The sequence below is a fragment of the Schistocerca piceifrons genome, chromosome X, assembly GCF_021461385.2.
Source record: "Schistocerca piceifrons isolate TAMUIC-IGC-003096 chromosome X, iqSchPice1.1, whole genome shotgun sequence".
Taxonomy (NCBI): Eukaryota; Metazoa; Arthropoda; class Insecta; order Orthoptera; family Acrididae; genus Schistocerca; species Schistocerca piceifrons.
In genome coordinates this window covers 98,369,306-98,389,786 of record NC_060149.1, presented here as the reverse complement: position 1 = coordinate 98,389,786, position 20,481 = coordinate 98,369,306, and positions in this window count along the sequence as shown.

The window sequence follows — 20,481 nt, the reverse complement described above, 5'->3', positions numbered from 1 at the left end:
GAGCGTCGCACCGCTACGAATCAGTGACACAGTCCGCTGTCTTGGCATTGATTTCACATCTGACATGAAGCGTTCAACAGCCCTTAACTACAGGCGTTTATTGAATCAGATGCGAGCAGGAATAAGTGACCACCGTCTTAGACACCTAGACCTCCTGCAACGAACACAATATGCTAACGTCTATTTGGCGTCACGTATCCCCCATTTTGCACAGATACTCCCGATACCACCTACTCTGGCTCACCGCATGTTGGCGGTTTTGGGATCCTTTGTTAATACGGGCATGTTATTTAAGATTCGTTACGTCCCTAACCCTCCCGAGGAGCAGAGGGGGTTTAAGCCTTTGTCATGTTCAGAACAGAGAGAAGGCCCTGTTCGTCAGCTGTCACCTGCAACTGTGGCGACGAAGTACGAGATGCCTCACAAGTCTCTTACTGGAAGCCTTACGACCAATCTCACTCGCACCCCCTGTGATGATATCGGACATCCCAGCACCTTTCTTCTACATCAGCCAATTCTTCCTTGAATTAAGCTACATCCGCACCACACTACTACCCACACGCTTGATGATGACGAGGGCGATATATGCTGCCATGCAAATGAACAGGACGCCGAATGTGATTGAAAGCAAACACTCCCCACTACAAACCCGCGGGACTGCTACGGTCGCAGGTTCGAATCCTGCCTCGGGCATGGATGTGTGTGATGTCTTTAGGTTAGTTAGGTTTAAGTAGTTCTAATTTCTAGGGGACTGATGACCTAAGATGTTAAGTCCCATAGTGCTCAGAGGCATTCCCACTACAAACTGGCGCGCTGTGTGGCAGGCAGTGAATGCCACCACCCTTGATACTGACGTGCAATCTGCATGGTACGTAACTGTTAATGGGAAACAGTTGAGCCAGTCCCGCCTACATCACATCCACCTCGCTGATTCACCCTTGTGTTCCACATGCCAAGTGATTGGCACGGATGAACATCGTTTAGAATGCGGGTCGGCAAAGGACGTTTGGTATTTGGTGCATCAGATATTGACTTTTCTCACACGGACGACTCCCTACAGGATAACTACCCGATCACTTCTTTTCCCCGACAAGATTTATTTCCCAAGAGCAAAAACGAACTCTGTGACGTGGATCAGCGGCCACGCTGTTCGCTACCTATTCGGCAGTGGCGACAAGACAGTACCCGATTTTTGGTATTACCTCAACGAACGACATTGTGCGATCGTCAAGAACACTAAATATAGGCAATATTTTTCTAATTTTCTTTGGAGCGCATTCCAAAATCCGCCCCGCAGCTAGATTATCGATGACATGAGTAGATAACCATAGCACCTCTTCCCAGTTCCTTTTTTTTATGAGAGACAGCAACGAGACGACAGTCAACGAAAACTTCGCAGTGGGCTATAGTATGGAGCATCCTTTGGCGTAACGGGACGACTTTCTATTACTCTGTTTATGTAGCCAAAGAGGAACGGCCTTCCTTTATCCATTTGTATAAATATAAAATAAAAAAAAGCAGAAAAACAAATCTTCCAAAATCCTTTTTCCTTTTTTTTCATTTTTGTTAAAAATAAGTGGCTAGGATAGCTGGCTATTAAAAAAAAGAAAAGTGTTTAGGGCTCGGAGTCTTGCGCCGGAGTTCTTCTGTTCGATTCCTCCTCCGGCACTTTTTTTTCTTGTGTTTCTTCCAAGATTGCAGCGCATTGTAAAAAGAAAAAAATTCATAAAAAAGTGGTAAAAATAGCGTGTTTGGTCAGAGCGTCATTTAACCTTTCTTATAAAAAAAACTGAACGGACGGATCAACGAACAAACTAAATGGGTGTCATCGGATGTCCACCCTGAACAAATTGAACGAACAATATAAAACAAAATGTTTTTTCTTTAAAAAAAAAGTAGTTGGCGTTCAAGCCGTTGGATCGCTGGTCGAGTTCCGTTCGTCAGTTCTTTTTTTTTTTTTTCAACACAGTCATTTTCTTTACTATTTATATTACAATTGATATAATAGGGAAAATACGTGTAATCGGACGAACTTTTATTAAATTTACAATGTTATTTGGCAATCCACTAATTTTTAGTGTCACAAATAATGTAATATTCATAACTATCGACTAGTAAACGACCAAACGCATAAAGTGATACTGAAAATGTATGCTTGTCCGTGATTTGAGAAATCCCTTATACCTGGAAGGAGCCCGAAACGACTTGTTACCTCCAAGTTTTTACCGGCACAGACGGCTTTCGAAAGATGTACAATTAATCGTCGCTTTCTACATTACGAGTGCAAGTTGCAGGATGGTATTTTTCGTAAAAACATGGAAAACATAAAGTTACGGCACCAGCTGCATTGAATAAATGCTATGTTTCCGCATACGCAAGGTCTTTTGACGTTTTCCGTGGAAAACAAACCTCTTTAACATTTTCAAAAACCTCTCTTTCAGATGATAGTTTGGAAGCAAACCATGCATAACGCAGTATTTCCTAAAAATCGGCGCTGATAATTGGTTATGCAGTATCGAGTGTATTTTAATAGCGTCTTCCGAGAAGCTATTTCTCGTTCTCTTTCGATTAAGTACAAACAGTTCTGAAGACACGGACAAGCATACATTTTCAGTATTACTTTATGCGTTTGGTCGTTTACTAGTCGATAGTTATGAATATTATATTATTTGTGATAATAAAAATTTGTTGGCTGCCAAATAACGTTGCAAATTTAATGAAAGTTCATCCGATTACACGTATTTTTCCCATTATATCAATTGTAATACAGTAGTAAAGAAAATGACAGTGTTGAAAAAAAAAACCGACGAACGGAACTCGATCCAGCGGCTTGAACGCCAACCACTTTTTTTTTTTTTTATAGAAAAATCTGTTCTGTATTGTTCGCTAAATTTGTTCAGGGCGGACGTCGATGACACCCGTTCAGTTTGTTCGTTGATCCATTCGCTCGGTTTTTCTATTAGAAAGGTTAGCTACTGTGCCAGCACCGCTCGGCTGCAGCCGCTTCATGGTAAAAATGGCCAGGCACAGATATATATTTGACGACCGAAATTATCTTGCGATTTTCTCAGTAACGCTTGAGAAGTACGCGCTATTGCTTACACATTTTGTTGTCCTCATGGAGTACTACGAGAGTACGAAGTTTACAGTAAATCCGCGTTCCAAACTTAGTGGCTTCCCCTTGTAGGTCTATGGGACTGATGACCTCAGATGTTAAGTCCCATAGTGCTTAGAGCCATTTATCAGAATTACACTAGCGGAGACGTTCATCCTTTTAGTAATCGAAGGCACCATGAAAGTTGTGGATAATGTGAAGCCGGCCGGTGTGGCCGAGCAGTTCTAGGCGCTTCAGTCTGGAACCACACGACCGCTACGGTCGCAGGTTCGAATCCTGCCTCGGGCATGGATGTGTGTGATGTCCTTAGGTTAGTTAGGTTTAAATAGTTCTGAGTTCTAGGGGACTGATGACCTCAGATGTTAAGTCCCATAGTGCTCAGAGCCATTTGAACCATTTGATAATGTGAACATTTGGGCGGACCGCTTGCATCCCTTCGTGCTTGATGTCTTCCCCATTGACGATGGCATCTTCCAGCAGATTATCTCTCCACGTCATCAGGCCAGAATCGTGCTACAGTTACTTCCGGAGCATGATAGTGAACTGACGCTGGCCACCAAATATTCCCGATCTGAACCTGATGAAACACATCTGAGACGCTATCGCGCGCCAAATTCACGCCCACAAACCGTCGCCCCATAATTTATGGGAAATGTATCATCTGTCCGTTGATATCTGGTACCAGATATCTACGGAAAACTGCCAAGTTCAAATGGTTCAAATGGCTCTGAGCACTATGGGACTTAACATCTATGGTCATCAGTCCCCTAGAACTTAGAACGACTTCAACCTAACTAACCTAAAGACAGCACACAACACACAGTCATCACGAGGCAGAGAAAATCCCTGACCCCGCCGGGAATCGAACCCGGGAACCCGGGCGTGGGAAGCGAGAACGCTACCGCACGTCCACGAGCTGCGGACAACTCCCAAGTACTTGTAGAATTCGACCTCATGGTATAGCTGCTACACTGCGTCCCAAAAGTGGATCAACGCAATATTTAGCAAGTGCTCATAATGATTTGGCTCATTAATGTCATTCATAATCTCCATGTTTCGAGTACAGTAGCAGCAACTGATTTAGTAGAATTTAATAACTACGAGTAGCAGGTTGCGATGTTCCAGAGGCTGGGAATTAGTATCACGAAAACAGGATGGTTGTCCGATCTACACGTTGTGCCGCCAATGGGACTGTTCAAATCTGTGCTTTGGAAATGGCCTTAGAGTCACTAACGGGCGACAGGACGTCCGACTTCTATAAGTCTTCCAAAGACGAGGGCACAAGCCACTTGCTCTCTCTGAATTGCAGTATAGGTGACAACGTAGTGGCATCCTGGGAAAGGCGAAGTTGTTTCGGAGCATATCGTTAATAGTAAACTGCTGCAAAGGAATTTCATAGCACACAAAGCAAACGTCTTACATCTAACGGATATAATATCAGCAAGTCACAGTTGCAGTCTGTAAATTCCTGCAAATACCTGGGAATAATGCTCAGTAGGGGCATGAAATGGAACGATCACATAGGCTCAGTTGTGGGTAGAGCAGATAGGCTTCGGTTTATTTGTACAACACTAGGCGAATGCAATGAGTCCACAAAGGAAATTGCTTAGAAATCACTCGTACGACTCATCTTACACTATTGCTCAAGTGTGTGGGATCTGTATCAGATATTATTAGCAGGGTACATTGAATGTATACAGAGGTCAGCGCGAATGGTCACAGGGTGTTCCCCGCGGGAGAGTGTCACAGAATTGTTGGAAGATCTGAATTGACATGCTCTTGAAGGTAGACGGAAACTATCCCGATAAAGTCTACTAACAAAGTTTCAAGAACCGGTTTTGAATGATGACTCTAGAAATATATCGCTCCCATTGGACAAGATTAGAGTAGTTAAGACACTGACAGAAGCATTTAGACAATCATTCTTCCTGCGCTCTTCACGCGAATTGAACGTGGAAAAGTTATAACAACTGGTATAATGGGACGTACACTCTGCCATGCACTTAGCAGTGTTCAACAGCGTATAGATGTAGATGTAGATGACATTCGTTTCACGCGTAGAAGTACTACCAACTTTGGTTCAAATGCCTCTGAGCACTATGGGACTTAACATCGTAGGTCATCAGTCCCCTAGAACTTAGAACTACTTAAACCTAACTAACCTAAGGACATCACACAACACCCAGCCATCACGAGGCAGAGAAAATCCCTGGCCCCGCCGGGAATCGAACCCGGGAACCCGGGCGTGGGAAGCGAGAACGCTACCGCACGACCACGAGATCCGGGCCAACTTTGGTAACTCGCATCTGTGGTGCAACGTGTTTAGCTGAGTACAGATGCAGATGTGGATGTAGATGTAGACGTATTTGACACCCGTCTCACAGGTAGAAGGATCATCACCTTTGATAACACATATCGTTGCAACGAGAATCCATGTGCTACTATGGAGAATCATATTCTACATCGCTGAGCTACAAATGTGCGTTCCATGTGACTGACAGCTAACTGCTTTGCCTATTGTCATAACAAATCACGTTACAAGACTGAAGACAGATGAGCTGCCACCTTTAACGTAATAATTATCTTTGGCTTTATGACCAGCACGGTTTGTTCAACATTATACAGATCTATAAGATGTATAAATCTACCATTAGTTGATCGTCATCTACATCTACGCATGTGCTCCAGAAATCACTGTGCAGTGTATTGTGAATAGTACTTAATACCGGCATTAGCTATCCCCATCGTATTCCATTCGTGTGTGAAGCGGTAGAAAAGTGACTGTGTGTCGCCGTACCCGCTGAATCCCATATCTCTCTGAATCTCATATGATATACCTGAGGTACGCGACATAAGGAGAAGACATATTGCATTGTCTTCAGTTTCCAAAATTTACACAATAGGGCTATGCGAAAACAGCGGTCCTTCCATTTGAGGATTTCAGTTTAACGTCCTGCCTCTTGAGGCTCGTCTCGGGACCTTCGTCTGACGGCCGTTGAGTGGTAAAATCGCTAATCGACCGTCGGCTGAAGTAAAAGCGCCAACCGGCAGCACGGCAAAAAGTGGCCGCCAAGGAATCAACAATTTTATTACCATTCAAGCTTTGTGAGTGTCTATATTAACCTTTATAATACACTGTATTAACCTATTACGATCAAAGTATCGTTTCTCTGAATTCCATCGATAAAAGCCCAAAACGCTCGACCCGTATTTTGGTGCAGGGTGCGCTATCGTCGTTTGTAGAGTTTTCTCCACATACGTACTGCATTGTACAAGATTCTCACAACAACTCTAAGTCTTCCATTCTTCACCCTACTACTAAAATCATGTTCTCGTTTAATGTCGCTTTGTAACAATATCACCAAATATCTAAAAGAGATGAAAATCTCTATAGTTGGTCCATTAATGTATGTTTCTCTGATAGTTTCGAATTAATTGACAGAAATGTGCAAAAGCGGAAGATCGCGTCCGAATAGGGCAAAAGCACATAAATAAATCTGCAAAAGAGTACATAATGATGCTTCTAAGAGAGCTGAGAAATCTATTGCAGACAGAAGCAGATGTTTGAAAGTGCGATGTATAAATTATTCGCTGTTTCATATCAGTAAATTCCTAAAGTGACATACATGTGTGTTCTTCATGATTATTGTGAAGCTAGTTTTGTGCATATCATTAAAATAATAGCAACTCTATGCGTACAGAAAGCTGCACACCTATCTATATGAAAATTGAAGCACCGAATTGCACAATTTACTGCGCCCTGAGATATTACTCTCCTTGTGCAAACTTCTTGTACATTATACGTAATGCGGAAGAGCCCACTCGCTATCCCGAGTGGTGTCCCCGTCAGTACAAAAGAAGGCGAGGAGTATTACGTTCTCAGTAGAGAAGCAGCAAGATCAGAACAAGACGTTCAGGAGCGCTCAGTGAGTTCGAACGTGGACTACTCGCTGGATGTAACCTGAGTAACAAATCCAGCAGGGACACTGCAACCTTTCTAAATCTGCTCAAGTCGACTGTTGATGATGTGATTGTGAGGTGGAAACGCAAAGGAACACCCACAGCTAAACCCAGACCAGGTAGACCTCATGTATCGCCGGACAAGGACCGTCCAGCATTGCGGAGGGTGGTTGTACAAAATTGCATGAAATCAGCGGAATAAATCTCTCGTTAATTTTCAAGTGCTGTCTCCAGTCGAGCTAGGGCAATAACTGTGCTTAGGGAGTTATAAAGGGTGGGGTACAGTCGTCGAGGAGATTCTCATAAGCCAGATATTTCCGTAAGTAATGCTAAGCGATGATTTAGATTGTCTAAAGAGGGACGTCATTGGACAGTGCATGACTGAGGAACGAGTAATATCGAGTGATGAATCGCACTACATAACATGGCAATTCAGTGGTAGTTTTTGAGCTTGGCAACTATCTGAAAAACATTAGCTGACGTAAATCAGCATCTGCCACAAACCAGCATCTATAAAGCAATGACTTGTGAACAGTAATATTCCTGAAGTGGACTGGCCTGCCCAAAGTCACGATCTGACCCCACCAAGACACTTTTGATATGAATTGCAACGTCGATTTCGCTCAAGACCCCAGTCTTTGATTTTGAGGAACAGTGTGCTTCCATCCCACACAGACATTCAGACACCGCATTGAAAGTGTTTCCCGTAGAGTTCTAATCGTCATTAAGGCCATATTAATATCTATGAATAGGTGTCCAGATAATTTGACCAGAAAGGGTTATATACACTCGTGGAAATTGAAATAAGAACACCGTGAATTCATTGTCCCAGGAAGGGGAAACTTTATTGACACATTCCTGGGGTCAGATACATCACATGATCACACTGAGAGAACCACAGGCACATAGACACAGGCAACAGAGCATGCACAATGTCGGCACTAGTACAGTGTATATCCACCTTTCGCAGCAATGCAGGCTGCTATTCTCCCATGGAGACGATCGTAGAGATGCTGGATGTAGTCCTGTGGAACGGCTTGCCATGCCATTTCCACCTGGCGCCTCAGTTGGACCAGCGTTCGTGCTGGACGTGCAGACCGCGTGAGACGACGCTTCATCCAGTCCCAAACATGCTCAATGGGGGACAGATCCGGAGATCTTGCTGGCCAGGGTAGTTGACTTACACCTTCTAGAGCACGTTGGGTGGCACGGGATACATGCGGACGTGCATTGTCCTGTTGGAACAGCAAGTTCCCTTGCCGGTCTAGGAATGGTAGAACGATGGGTTCGATGACGGTTTGGATGTACCGTGCACTATTCAGTGTCCCCTCGACGATCACCAGTGGTGTACAGCCAGTGTAGGAGATCGCTCCCCACACCATGATGCCGGGTGTTGGCCCTGTGTGCCTCGGTCGTATGCAGTCCTGATTGTGGCGCTCACCTGCACGGCGCCAAACACGCATACGACCATCACTGGCACCAAGGCAGAAGCGACTCTCATCGCTGAAGACGACACGTCTCCATTCGTCCCTCCATTCACGCCTGTCGCGACACCACTGGAGGCGGGCTGCACGATGTTGGGGCGTGAGCGGAAGACGGCCTAACGGTGTGCGGGACCGTAGCCCAGCTTCATGGAGACGGTTGCGAATGGTCCTCGCCGATACCCCAGGAGCAACAGTGTCCCTAATTTGCTGGGAAGTGGCGGTGCGGTCCCCTACGGCACTGCGTAGGATCCTAGGGTCTTGGCGTGCATCCGTGCGTCGCTGCGGTCCGGTCCCAGGTCGACGGGCACGTGCACCTTCCGCCGACCACTGGCGACAACATCGATGTACTGTGGAGACCTCACGCCCCACGTGTTGAGCAATTCGGCGGTACGTCCACCCGGCCTCCCGCATGCCCACTATACGCCCTCGCTCAAAGTCCGTCAACTGCACATACGGTTCACGTCCACGCTGTCGCGGCATGCTACCAGTGTTAAAGACTGCGATGGAGCTCCGTATGCCACGGCAAACTGGCTGACACTTACGGCGGCGGTGCACAAATGCTGCGCAGCTAGCGCCATTCGACGGCCAACACCGCGGTTCCTGGTGTGTCCGCTGTGCCGTGCGTGTGATCATTGCTTGTACAGCCCTCTCGCAGTGTCCGGAGCAAGTATGGTGGGTCTGACACACCGGTGTCAATGTGTTCTTTTTTCCATTTCCAGGAGTGTATATATTGCTAACCTTGAGATAAAAAAGTAATATTCGAAAATGAATTATTCGTTTTTCTTTACTGGCGTAAACAGCTTACAACCTTCTAGCAAAATCTTAAGGTCATAATATGTGTTGAAAGTGATGGCGGCCAGTCTCAATGTATGCATTACAGTGGCACTTATTTTATTGCCACTAACTCTCAAAAATCACTGTTGCCTGTTGTACTATAAGACAGGTTATTAGGACCCCAACACCCAGTTCATCCATAGATTCAACTGAAGTTTCGTATGCCAACGATTACATGTAGCCCCGTAGCAAAGAATTCGTGGGATAGAAACCCATTGATGGACTTGGCCATGTGGTGGGTTCCATATAATGAAACGAGAAGAGAGTGCGTGCGATTTTATATTGGATTTTGTATCTTTTCTCAAATTTTCAGTTTTAACCACATTCTTCTCTACTAATTTCGTAAGGACGCTGATAACTTCATCGTTGCGTGCCCGTAACCCACAATCCACCACACTCACGAAACTACGAGTGCGTCTGTTGTCTGTTTGGTCAGGGACATTAATATGTCATGCGTGATGCACCGTTTTTGGAAGCCACATTTGGTGGCGGAAAACAAAAGGTAGAGTCTTCAACAACTGTGACAGTATGTCTCGAATGAATACCGGATAACATGCACTATTCAGACGGGGTGGCTGCATATTTGAATCTATTTGTTGATTTTGTAAAATTCTAGCCTGCACGTTGACTGTAATACTTGCTGGCTAATCTGAGGAAAGCATGGTATACTTACTTTCATCGCTCTGGACTTGGCTGTTTCGTAGTTGAAATATCAGGAAGCTGTGCTGTGCTGGATAATCCATCGGAAGGTACCGAACTAAAGGTCAGTATTCGTTTGGCCACATTCTTTGCACTTGGTAAGGGTGTGATCTCTGCTCCTCAGGTGGTCATCACATTGTATGCTTCGAAGTTTACGTATGTATTCCTGGTGATTAGAAAAAGTGTCACATATTTGTGCAGGAGGTAGTACTGGTCAAAACTATTGGGTGATTGAATTAATTCTCTCTGTATGTTGGACAAAAATACATGTTTATTTTATTAGAAAGGAATGAAGTAAAGTAAAGTCGAATGGAATGAATGAGTTGGAGACCCCAAAGGGGAGGTTAAGCCACCTAATTGGAAGTGTTTATCCTATTCTCCTCATCCATAGGTGCCTTTCTTTCACAGACGATGAGAGTTGTGCGAGCAAGTGTATCTGTTAAGTCTAGAAGAATGTAATGGTGTGTATGTGTGTGTGTGTGTGTGTGTGTGTGTGTGTGTGTGCGTCAGGGGGGGGGGTTAGTGTTGGAAATGCTGAGAGAAAGGAGAGGGTGAAACCCCGTGTCGGCACATTGCCTAGTCGAAGAGCAGCAAAAATGGTTCAAATGGCTCTAAGCACTATGCGACTTAACTTCTGAGGTCATCAGTCCCCTAGAACTTAGAACTACTTAAACCTAACTATCCTAAGGACATCACACACATCCATGCCCGAGGCAGGATTCGAACCTGCAACCGCAGCAGCATCGCAGTTCCAGACTGAGGTGCCTAGAACTGATCGGCCACAGCGGCCGGCTGAAGAGCAGCAGGGGTGCCACCGAGCGCATCCGGCAAACTGATCACCATCAACAGTATCACATGCCCTCAGTTCATGAGATGCAACGCAGAGATTTGGAATTTAATACAGGACTTCGGTGCAAAGACTGGTGATCAGGGACTTTACATCTCCACCCCACCTATCGCCTCTGTCCAAAGGCGAAGGGAAATAGTCAACAGCACGCGGTCACCCATCCAAGTGCTCACCATGGCGACGCAGCTTAACTCCGGTGATGTGACGGGAACTGGTGTATCCACCACTGCTCGGCCGTTGACATAGTATTACATAATTTACTGAAAGGAGTGTCCTTCGGCCGCTAGAACAGTTTCGCACCTTTCGGGTAGCAAATGGCAATGTCTGCAAAATATGGAGGGTGGTGTAAAACATCCCATCGATGTCTCTCCACGGCCCGCTTCACTCTGCAACATGTGATCTGGCACTGAAATTAAACAGAATGACTTTATCGCGTCTCTGAGCTTGTTTTGGATGTTTTTCTTTAAGTGCACGATTGAAATTGAGTTACTGCACTTTAAAGCGTTCAGAACTCGTCTTTTGACCCGGTCGCAGCAGTTTATGGTACACGACACGGACCAAGACGCAGTTTTTCACTCAGCTCAACATAGTTTTCTTTGAATTGTCGAAACCAGTCTTTGCACGTTGTTTCCGACAGGTCATGTTCTCCACACGTTTCCACTAGCAAACGGTGACTTTCCGCAGCAGATTTCTTGAGATGAAAGTAGAAGCGTAACACTTCCTGCAAATGCTGTACCAGTACTGAAGCCCACTCTTCGTCAACAGTGAGAATTAATTCAAGCTGCCAATAGAAGAAAAGTTCCTATAACTATAAAGCTGAAAACCAAAACTTTTTTAAATATACGCTGTCTTACCTGTGGCGAGTAAATTGTAGTGTAGGTGCTGTCTCTAACCGATTTTTGCGCTATGAATTACCAGTGCTGCTGGAGAACGTTATCCTTGCAGAAAGACGACTGTGGTTTATGCGCTACGGGATACCATTCTACAGATCGTGCGATATCACCTGACCGTAGTGTTTCATGGACGGGAGTAGGTCCAGGACGTCCAGGTGCATGGCCTCCTCGTTCAGAGGGCCTGAGTCCGTTGGCTTTGTGCCTATGCCAGTATTTAAAGGCACTGATATATGCTCAGCACATCAGCAACATGCAAAAGCCTGAGAATCGTGTGGCCAATTAATGTGACGCAATCAGATTGGGGCCAGGTGCATTTGAAAGAAAGGGTCATTCACTACGAAGAAGGACTGAAGAATGTGTCGGGATAAGTGGTAACCACATGAAGCGCTACCTAAAGTGTCTCTCTTTACGTAACTGACAGATGGGAATGTGGGGACAAACTGGCACAAGGAGATGAATTTCTTTGCGAAACATTTCTCTGTATATTCGTTCGGCTTTTCGGACACTACGTCCGGCTGCTCCATACGTTAAATGGAAGTGCGCTGGTTCTTGTGAAGACTAATGCTCCGTCTTCAACATCCACTCACGAACTTTAAACAGCGGTAATCTTCATCACGGAATTCCCACAGAAGATGTACTTCATGCAACAAGTGTCGATGCATAATCACGCTTTACTCATTCTATAGCTCGTACCACATTTGATAATTACTCTCGACCATTGGTTCCATATTTCAGAATATTAATTTTTGAGTCCTCTACTATCTGTATAATTTTGGCACAACGTTTTGTTACTCATTGTACATGCAAAAAATGTACTCAAAGTAGTTCGTGAGTCATGCTATTGTAAGTAAGCCACACACTGTGTGACATTCTTAGAAATCGACAACAATTGTAGCTGCCTGTTCTGCTAGTGAAAATACACGAGTACAGTAACATTCTCCTTACTATATGGAGACCGCACTGAACACTAAAAATGTAAAGTCATATGACATTGTTGGTTGGGTGACACCACAGGGCAGGTTCAGCATCGTAATTGGAAAGATTTTTCTGTCCTGGGTGCACAACAGCAGTTTTCCTTCCCGAAGTATCAGAATTTTGTGTGTAAGTGTATCCGATAATCGTAGGTGGCTGTAACGGATTAGTTTAGTGTGGTGTCATGTTTGTGTTGGATGATGTTGAAAGAAGGGAGAGGGTGAAACTCGATGACGACACAAAGCCTACTCCTCTCGAATATAACATGTAGGGTCCTGTCGAATTTATCGTCTGTAGCCGTCGGAAGGATAAGCACCAACAGTGTTACAAGCCCTTACGTCATGAGACACTACAAAAAAAAAAAAAAAAAGGTTCAAATGGCTCTGAGCACTATGCGACTTAACTTCTAAGGTCATCAGTCGCCTAGAATTTAGAACTAATTAAACCTAACTAACCTAAGGACATCACACACATCCATGCCCGAGGCAGGATTCGAACCTGCGACCGTAGCGGTCGCTCGGTTCCAGACTGTAGGGCCCAGAACCGCACGGCCACTCCGGCCGGCTGAGACACTATAGAGAGGTTTGAAGTTCAGTCCATGTCATTGGTGCACAGTCTGATAATTAGGAACTTTACGCCATTACCCGCACACCCCTTTGCCGTAAAGGCAAACGGAGAGCGGCCAAAAGCACTTAGCATACCTACGCTGTTGCACATCTAATTACCGGTCACGCCCGACGTGAGCTTCGGTGATCTGACGAGAATCACTGTATTCGACAAGGTAATGCCGCTGAATACCGAGCACTTAACAAGCTCCTATGTGATTCGCGTCATGGTTAACAGGTGCTTCATTCAACGAGGCTGTATACGCGATGTCTGAGAATGAAAAACCGCTGTGAAAGCAGATAATCCACAAAGCTGCCGCTGCGCTCAACGTACACACCCGGAAATATGCTGCTGTTATAAGTTATCCGATGACGGTAGAGGGCAGCGCAGTGGTTAGTGTAAATCGAGAAACGGATCGCGCGCACACCTGCGCAAACACGCCAGACATATAGCAATAACAGCAAGGCGCGCGCTGCGCCAGAAACCCGCGCTGTCCCCGGTGAGAGAAACGGCCGTCCAACTACTCACGTCGTCACATATTGTTGTGCCAGCCGTAAGTTTCTACACTATCACAATATTCACTGCTGTATTCTATAGAAATACTGCTGTTCATTTCATTGTTTCATTAGCATTCATTTACTTCACATATAAATGGAATTAACAATACGTCTTCACTTTACCACCAATATTTCAAAGTTACAGATCGTGTTTCGTTAAATAAATCTGCGTTTATGCCAGTGAAAATATTTTGATGATAATGGTATCCCAGTAGTAGTTACAATGAAGACTGAAAAAATATCGTAAAAATCATATAAGTAGTTATTGATCGCTGTAACGATTATACTACATTGCAAATTGTGGCTTAGATCTATAGTCAGTTATATAAAATGATGATAAAAAGGATAGATACTTTTAAAAAACTTTTTTCAAGGTGCTTTAACACGTATCACATATCTATTCACTCACGGTGGAGGAAAAAAATACATGTTCAGAGAAGTAAGAGTCGCGGGCGTGAAACAACAGATATGCAAGAATGATTTTGAACAGACGGACAGTTTACTACAAAAAGCTTTACGTGTTATACTTCTTGGCTGGACCCTAAAAACGATGGATAGATTTAGTATATCATCCGGACCGGGATAGATGTTACATTGCAGTTATGTGTTTATATTTTCTGCTGTAGCTACTCTTAACCTTGTACCCCATGAGCCAAGGAAGGAAGGAAGGAAGGAGGATTAGGGTTAACATCCAGGCCACGGCGTTGCAATTAGAGGCGAAGCATGAATTAGGACATGGAAGGAAATCAGCCATGAAGTTTTCGTTAAATTATTTAGGGACATCACAGAATACACGTGTGAGGGGGTACCTCCCCCTCCCCCACCCAAAAAAAAGTTGCTGTGGGTGGAGCATGTATCAAAAATTGTTCAAATGGCTCTGAGCACTATGGGACTTAACATCTGAGGTCATCAGTCCCTAGACTTAGAAATACTTAAACCTAATTAACCTGAGGACATCACACACATCCATGCCCGAGGCAGGATTCGAACCTGCGACCGTAGCGGTCGTGCGATTCCAGACTGAAGCGCGTAGAACCGCTCGGTCACATCGGCCGGCGGAGCATGTATGGAACTCATTTCTTCATTTCTGTCGCTAGGCGTGTATAGCGCAACTCATTGCCAGTTCAGTGCCGCCTGTATTGTCGACCTGACTTGTTCCGTTCACCTGCCGTGATTGTTATTGCTACCGCTGTTTTGTTCTTGTTTCGTTTTTTATGATGCTAAGTTTAAGTGACAACGTGCAGCTGTGAAATTTTGCTTTTTACTCGGTAAAGATGCTGCTGAAACTTTTTCGATGTTGAAAACAGCTTATCAAGATGATGTTATGGGGAAAACTCAAGTGTATGAGTGATTTTCTGCATTTAAAAATGGCGACATGTCGATTGATGACAAACCTCATTCTGGACGTCCATCAACTGTCCGAATAAACGAAAATATTGAAAAAATTCTGGAACTGCTAATCACAGACCGTCGACAGACAGTTGATCAACTTTCAGATCAATTATCTGACGGACAATGAAAAGGAACGTCGAGTTAAAGTATGTCGTCCTCTGAAACAACAGTTTGAAACTGATCCATATTTGCTGTCGAAGGTCATAACTAGTGATAAGTCATGGTGCTACGGTTACGAGCCAGGTGCAAGGCAACAGTCAAGCCAATGGAAGATGTCATCGTAATGCCGTCCAAAAAATGTCAAGTCAAATCAAACATCAAAACAATGCTGATTTGCTTTTTAATGCCAAGGGCGTAGTTCAATCAGTGTTTGTTCCCACAGGTCAGACCGTCAATCACACCTTTTATTTGGAAGTTTTTAGAAGATTGCGCAACTGTGTTCGTCAGAAGAGACCCGATTGTGGCAAACAGGAGAGTGGTTCTTCCATCACGACAACGCAGCTGAACATACAGCCATCTCTGTTGGACAGTTTTTGGTTAAAAATGGCATCGTTCCACTGCCCCACGCACCATACCCGCCTGACTTGGCTCTGGACGACTTTTTCTTATTTCCATTCATGAAAAGGGACATGAAAGGACACTGATTTGACAGCATTGAAGAAGTCCATAAAGAAAGAGGGAGGAGCTGTCAGCCATTTCTAGAGATGCCAACAACAAAATTTTTCGAACAGTGGAAGCACCGGTGGGACAAATGTGCTAGTTGTAATGGAGAGTATTTTGGAGAGAATAAGGTTGTTTTGTAAACAATTTGAAAATGTATAGCTTTTAAAAATTATTCCGTTTCCTTTTAGGGTACCCCCTCGCACTTCAACCTTGATGGCCGAAATGGTAAACTGGAAAACGAATTCTGTGTCCTACCACTGCGCCAACTCACTCGCTGTATACACCATGAGACTTCAATAGACCCACTTGATATCCCATACGACCCCTCTTGGTGAGGTTTGACGAATATGTGTTCACAGAAATGTTATAGAAACATGTATGTATCTTCCAGTTTGTGTACGGCTGTGCGTTCTGCTGGTAGAAAATTCCTCATGGGCCTCGTGCCACGAGAGGAAAGACGTGTCGATGAATAATTTCCTGCAGATAATAGTATGGTATCTGACCTTAATACGCAACACTCTAGCTCGCAAGAAAAGTGGTGAACCGGAACGGAATCTAATCAGCACGGTCAATTAAGTACCTTTGGTCTGGTACACTAGCCAGCCTTCGTATGAATTTTAGACGGTTTTCCACACCCGTTTAGGCAAATGTTGGACTGGTCCTCAATCTTAGCTTTAGAAAATAAAATACACAAAAAGTTAAAATACGATATCACACAAAATAAATGTTCACGTGATTTACAGGGCGCGAACGACCTCGCACTCTTTATGTCTCTGTGTAGGGGAACTGTGGCCATCTTGTTCGCCTCCGCTTGCCGACGTCTGTAGTATTAAACTTTCAGAATTCGTATCCTGCAGCTATACTGCTCCCCTACCACATGTGTTATGTAGGACTATTATGTATTTTCGTAATTTTCGAGCAAAATAATGCGATTGTGCTACATCTCCTGCTGCACTTTTCTATGCCAGAGGAGAAGATAACGCTATAGGGTTCGAGCAGAAAGTAGAAGAGAAGGGAGAAGAATTTTTATACATTCATGCAAATCATCTTAAGATTTAAGATTCTCCGAAGATTATATGACGTAACTAAGAGCTGCATTGTTTAAACTTGCATGAATTCGCGACGTCAATTGCTGCGTCAATTTGTCCGAAGATGGCTGAAAACTCAAGAAAATATTATGAGTGAAAACACACACAACACTGGTGTAATATTTTACCATATTTAGTACCTATTTCACAAACCGGTTTTCGGCCGTTATGTCATCATCAGGTACGAAGATAAGTATATGATGCAGAGAAATTTTGTTGGATCAAATATTTTAAGTTAGTGCATCTAGAGGATATCTCCTTTTCCAGAGATGAAAACTGTTCAGAAATAAAACAAGAGGGATTACTTCAGTGTTAATAGAATGTAAGACTATTTAAGTTATATAAAACATGTGACACATTAATTTATGAACTATAACAAATTACAATAGTTCTTCATCGGAGAAAATAAATTGGACAAACGTTGGTGACATGTTTCAGAGATGTGGCTGAACAAAATAATCTTGTCTTTAATAAATTCTAAATTACAAACAGATAAGGTATACTAGTGACATTCAGCAGGCAAATGAAGCAGCTGTGATTACACAAAGTATTTTTTTAAACAATAACAGAAATTATAGTAACTGAAGCAAAGGAAAATGGCACATGTGAGTAAGAGTGGTAATTTAGAACGTGGCCTGGATGGTATTGTAAGTGGGCTGTTTAGGTTCTTATATTGGCAACGCAACCGCCACCTAGCGCTCTGTATGAAAATCGCTGTCTGCGCTGTATGCGGTCTGTGGCTGGGTGACATTGTTGGAATTTGCTATTGTAGTGTTGGGAGTTGGCTGTTAGCAGCGCGTGGCGTTGCGCGGTTGGAGGTGGGCCGCCGGCGGTGGTGGATGTGGGGAGTGAGATGGCGGAGTTTTGAGAGCGGATGATCTGGACAGAGACAGTAAATTTGTAATATTGGATGTCATGGACTGATATACATATTATGACTTTTGAACACTATTAAGGTAAATACATTGTTTGTTCTCTATCAAAATCTTTCATTTGCTAGCTATGCCTATTAGTAGTTAGTGCCTTCAGTGGTTTGAATCTTTTATTTAGCTGGCAGTATTGGCGCTCGCTGTATTGCAGTAGTTTGAGTAACGAAAGTTTTTGTGAGGTAAGTGATTTGTGAAAGGTATAGGTTATTTTTAGTCAGGGCTATTCTTTTGTGGGGATTATTAAAAGTCAGATTGCGTTGCGCTAAAAATATTGTGTGTAAGCTTAGTGCTGATCAGAATAGGGAAAGAGCGAAAAGTCTGAGTACGTTCAGTTCTGCTCAGCTGTTTGAAAATGAAATAATGTAAGAGGTTTATCAGCACAGTAATTCATTAATTTTTCTAAGGGGACGTTTCAGTATTGTGAGTAGTATCGGCAGTTACAAGTGGCGAGTAAGGGAACTGTGGCTGGCCATTCAGTACTCAGCTTGGGCTGTTGGACATACTCGTATGTTGATTGATTTCCATATCAGCCCAGGCTTAGCAATGAATGACCAGACACTTGAATATGAGCTGCTTAACCGAAGCTGCTTGTGGACTAAGGTGAGTAATTAATACATATACAGAGTATATGCAGAAAACACGCCTTCATTCAGTGTTCGTTCTATATTCTAACAGAAATTTCAGAAACTAACTACGGTTACCTCTAAATACACATTTATAAATTGCGCTGCAGTCGAAATATGCATGCGCTGGCTCTTATTTGTTAAACAAGGATGTTGTGGATTCTTTAAGCTTGGTACATAAAATACTGTTTATTGCAGACTCATTACCACCTAAGTATTTGTGTCTTGCAATTTTTTCTGCTACAGCAAAAACTGATTGACAAAAATATAACATTACTATTACGCAGACCGTAGACAGATTGTCCCAAGAGGAATGTTCAGTATTCGGGTATATGACAGGAACTGTCATTCTAAGCAAACACGTCTAGGAAACATTGACTCTACAAAACAAAGACCTATGAGCACTTCTTTAGGCATTTTTCTTTGTTTTTGTTCATTATACCACCTCTATAATATGGAAAGCCAAGAGCTTGCAGTAGAAAAGATATGTTTCGCAATATACCGGGTGATCAAAAAGTCTGTATAAATTTGAAAACTGAATAAATCACGGAATAATGTAGATAGAGAGGTACAAATTGACACACATGCTTGGAATGACATGGGGTTTTATTAGAACAAAAAAGATACAAACGTTCAAAAAATGTCCGACAGATGGCTCTTCATCTGATCACAATAGCAATAATTGCCATAACAAAGTAAGACATAGCAAAGATGATGTTCTTTACAGGAAATGCTCAATATGTCCACCATCATTCCTCGACAATAGCTGTAGTCGAGGAATAATGTTGTGAACAGAACTGTAAAGCATGTCCGAAGTTATGGTGAGGCATTGGCGTCGGATGTTGTCTTTCAGCATTCCTAGAGATATCGGTCGATCATGATAAACTTGCGACTTCAGGTAACCCCAAAGTCAGTAATCGCACGGACTGAGGTCTGGGACCTGGGAGGCCAAGCATGACGAAAATGGCGGCTGAGCACACGATCATCACCAAACGACGCGCGCAAGAGATCTTTCACGCGTCTAGCAATTCTTTGATTTTTTTTTTTGTTCTAATAAAACCCCATATCATTCCAAGCATGTGTGTCAATTTTTACCTCTCTGTCTACATTATTCTGTGGTTTATTAAGTTTTCAAATTTATACTGACTTTTTGATCACCCGGTATAAGCTGAAATAGTGCTTACTTAAGGCATGCTTTAGAGCGCATGTTTACTAGCCAGTTTTGCTTCGAGTGATCGTTCCTGCCATATCCTTGAATACTGAACGTTCTTCCTTGGATGCCGAGTATAATATACTGTGATTCTGTCTGTGTGGGTAAATGAGACCTTACAAGAGTAACGTAAAAAGGGAACTTGCAGGAGGATAACTTTTAATATGATCTCCTAAATATACCTTGCTGCTGGAGAAGCATGGTTCCTGTAATAATAAGTATTATAGCTTCATTCTTTTGCGTTTCGTTAACGGAAACGTTGCCAGACTTTTGGTGTTTCTCCGGCTGCTTCAAGTTTTTCTTGTGGAAGAGATGTTTACCGATCTAATATTGAAAAATTATATCTTCTGCTCTTGCTAAGACTTTGAACTGTTCATTTTTAAGTGTGTACTGGCACTAGATATTTGAACTCACTTACGTAAGAGGAACTCCGAAATCACTCAGTGCCGCTGTCAATAAATGGCATCAGCATCAAAACTTGTGTTTGTCCTTATCACAGGAGATAATTTTCGACATAGTTTGCTCAATTTGCTGCTGCTGGGGATTCGAGGTGTTCATTTACAAGATAGTGCACTATTCACATGTTACATGAGGTAGTCTAAATATACT